Below are 4,018 nucleotides of genomic sequence, written 5' to 3' on the forward strand. Positions count from 1 at the left end.
GCTTTAATAAAACCACCTTTTTGCACCGAAGATACCTCAAGAATTCTTTCTTGGGCTGTGGGCCCTGAACTTCACCAATATTCCAAAACTATGTCTAGTACTCCAGAGAATGAGCCATGTTACAGCGGTTTAATACATTCTCACATCTTGTAAAAGCTCAAAAGATGATAGATCAGCATACAGGCAGGAATCATAAGTCTAACGGCAAGGAGTGTGGAGAGTAGAATCAGTCCATACATTGAGGATCTTCCTTTAGATGACTCAGTTGAACAGCAGGTGTGTAATGTCAGCTTGGTGGGCTGGGATCAGGCTTCGGGTTTATTCATTTACTTATTTGTTTATTCTTAAAGATTTCATTTGTTTACTTGACGGAGAGACAGTGAGAGAGGGAACCAAGCAGGGAGAGAGAGAGGGGGAGAAGCAAGCTTCCCACCAAGAAGGGAGCCTGATGCAGGGCTTGATCCCAGGACCCCGCGATCATGACCTGAGCCAAAGGCAGATGCTTAAGGACCCAACCCCCCCCCCAGGCGTCCCTGATGAAGTTCTTGAACCCAGGTGAGGTTCAGTGGGGTGAGGTTCGAAGCCGACGGCTAAGAAAGAAAATTAAGACGCCTTTGGTGCAAAAAGGTGGTTTATTAGAGCACGGGGACAGGGCTGGTGGGCAGGGGGAGATGCTGCCTGGGGGTGTGAGGAGGGGCTGGTTATATACACAGGAGTTGGGTAGGTGAGGACAAAGGCGTGTTCAGAAGGGCTCTTGGGGTACAGAAGACTCTCAGGATATTGGAGGCCTGGTTCCTATCCAGCCAAGGCCGTTTTTCCCCTTAATGAGGCACTAGCATGAAGACAGTTGGGGGTTTCCTGATGGAATGTCACATTCCTGCTATCAAGTGTCCTTGTTAGTGAGATTTGGGTTTAGAAGAAATTTAACTTTATTTACATTTCCTTCTGCCTCGGCCTCCTTCGGTTTTTATGGAGGGGAGCGCGACTTAGGGCTTGAGGAACTGAGTTATGTGCCTCTGGAAATTGGGCTCTTGATAAGGTAACTTCTTTGTAGATCTCTAGGACATTTGTAAACCCAGGGAGACTCCGTCCTGCAGGATTGTATCTCTGCAAGTTAACTGTTTGTTTCTCGCTGATGGCAGTCGGGGTGCCTGAGGAATGTCGCACACATTACCGAGGGGAGTGGGTGGAGAGGGGCTCAAGGTGCCAGCTTCTGCTCTGTCCTCAGCCAGCCGCCTGCTCCCTCATCCTCCCCAGGCTTTGGGTTTAAACAAGTCTCCGTACAGTCGGGCTGGTTTGGAAGGTGACCTGGAGTGACTTCCTTACATCTCGGCCTTCGTGAGCTTCTCCATTCAAATCCCCAGGCAGGGGCAGAGGCAGGACCCCGTGGCCCCTGTGCTCTGCTCCTGCCCACAGTCACGCCGGAGTCGAACGTTAGCCGCGGAGCTCCCCAGCCCCAACACCGAAGCTGCTTTTCTCTGGCCTTTCTGCAGCCCGCATTCACTCCCGGTAAGGCTGGCCTTTGGGAGGAAGATGGGGTTTCAGTGCATCAGGGTTTAGGCCGCTGGACCCAGGAACCCCCCACCCCGACCTCCAGCTGCGGCCCCGCCCTGTCCCTCTGCCCCCACACTGGATTCTGCCTGCTGCTCGGTGCCTCTCATAAACACATGTTCTCCACCTTTTGCTCTGGCTGTGACTGCCTGTGGCCATGACTGCAGTGTGGGGGACCCTCTCCCTGCAGGGCCTCACTGCGGGGGGGACCCCATGGCCCCACCCAGAGGCCCACATGGGGAGAGGGGCTCCCCTGAGTCCATAGCTCTCTGCCCTCCAGGCCTAGAAGGGAACCTCCAGGCTTGGCCACGTGGGAAGTTCATCATCAGGCGGGACAGGGCAGGACCGGAAGCAGGGAGGGAGGTCAGTCTGCTTCTGGGAGGAAGGCAGCCCCCGCCAGAGGCAGGCACGGGTTTGGAGTGGGGAGAAGGAGCCTACAGGAGCAGGCACTCGGTGGGCACCGGCGTCCGGCTCTCCGGGACTCGACGATGGGATGGCGGCCCGTCGGGTCCCCGCAGGCACAGGCAAACCTGGCAGGACGGGCGGGAGCCGGGGAGCGGGGGAGCGGGACACTGCCCTGTGCCCACCTCCTCTCTGCCAGCCACGCTGTGTCTGTGGTGACCAGGGAAGCCGTCCCTGCCGGCAAGGCTCTGTGCTCCCAGCCCACGGCTCCTTAGCCTGGGCCGGGGCGCGTCGGGCACTCCAGGAAGGTGGGAAGTCGGGGTCTACTTGATGCCCGCGGGCCAGGTCTGAGGACCCAGAGGGGCCCCAAAGGATGAGCTGAGAGTGTCCGTGGCTTCCTGCGGGCTGGAAATCCGAAGGGAGCCCGGAGGGATCGAGGGAAGGGCTTCCTGACCAGCACGAGGGAGAGCGGAGCAGACCGCGCCTGGGGCACCGGCGCCCTTGGGGTGAGCTTCCTACTGGAAAGGGGTCCGGGCTCCTGCTCCTTCAGGAAGCCAAGGTAGAGTCCATGGACAGCGAGGGTCACCATGGGAGTTGGGCCGAGACTCACCGGGGGTGAGGTGTTGGCGCCAGGGCCGGCCCTGGAATGCGCTTGGGATCCTGTTCTCTGAGGCCTTCCCAGGTGTTTGGGGCCCAGGAGGAACTCAGAGGGATGAACCGGCGGCCCGTGGAGTGGAAAACCAGCTTCTCTGGGCCCATTCCGAGCCAGGGAAGCGCCGAGCAGGCGTCGCTGGGACGCGCCCGCCCGAGGAAGAGCGGGACGGAGACTCTGGGCGACTCTGGGCGTCGCGGTCCCTGGGGCTTCCCCGCTCACACCTGCCCGCGCACTCAGGCTGACCCCGGGGGCCCCAAGTGCTGTGCCTGTGCCAGTGGCCGCAGAATACTGTCCAGCAGCGCGGGACAGTGGTCAGTGTGGGGCTCAGGGTCGTGGCCCGTCTCTGGGGAATCTCTGAGCTCCAGCGTGGGCACGGACGCTCGGAAATGCGGGTTCTCATCGCCACGGCCACCAAAGTGGGGACACCCCGCCAACACACAGCCAGGTGACGGTGCAGGGATTGCATCCGCGGAGGGGACAGTCCCCAAATAAGGGAGGCAGGAGGGATCTGCCCCGGTAGGGCGACAAGAGGAAGGAGACCCCGGCTGACCAGTGCCTTGGGGAAGGATCGGGAAGCACCTTGGGGCAGCCTGACTGAGACTGAGTGGGCAGTGACCGTGGGACGCACCTGAAGGGGTCAGGCTGGCATTAAGAACAGAAGAAGGGGCGTCTGGCTGGGTCCCCGGAGCGGGTGACTCTTGATCTCCGAGTTGGAAGTTCAAGCCCCACGTTGGGTATAGAGGTCAATTAAAAAAATAAAAAATATTTAAAAAGGAAAAGGAATCCCAGGAACTAGACATCAGAATGTCCCCCAGATACACAGGGGCAGCTGTTGTGGCGGGCAAGGGTCCTCCGCGGGGCTCCGAGTCCCCGTGTAGAAGGCACTGGCGGTATTGTTCACTCAACATTGGTCAAGCGACGGCGCTGGCGTGGCTCTGAGTCGCGAGGTGCCCGGCGGGCGGTGGCGACGCGGCAGGACCCCGTGGCCCCCGCGCTCTGCTCCTGCCCACGTCACGCAGGCTTCCGCCCCCCTCACCTGCTGTCTCCCTGGTGGCATTCCTCTGTCACTGCCCTTCCCGCACCTACACTCAGAGATGGTGATGCTTATCTGGTTCTCAGAAGCCCCCTGAGGCCGGCGGCTTGAAGCCACCCGCACTGCTGGCTGGGGGACCCCAGCCCCGCACTGCTCTGGGGTCAAGTCCTTGCAGAGCTGGGCTCAGAGGCCGGTGGGCCCCCGGGTTCCCTCTGCCTCCCCCTGGGTAGGGGGGAGGTTGGAGGGCGGGGAGGGTGCAGGCCCCAGAGGGAGCAGAGGGAGGGGGGTGGGGTGGGTGAGAAGGGGCTGAGCCGTGGGAGGAGGAGCCCAGAGCTCTAAGTTTCCATTTCCTGCCGCCTGGGGGAAGGCAGGTAGGG

The sequence above is a fragment of the Mustela nigripes genome, chromosome 3 (genome assembly GCF_022355385.1).
Source record: "Mustela nigripes isolate SB6536 chromosome 3, MUSNIG.SB6536, whole genome shotgun sequence".
NCBI lineage: Eukaryota > Metazoa > Chordata > Mammalia > Carnivora > Mustelidae > Mustela > Mustela nigripes.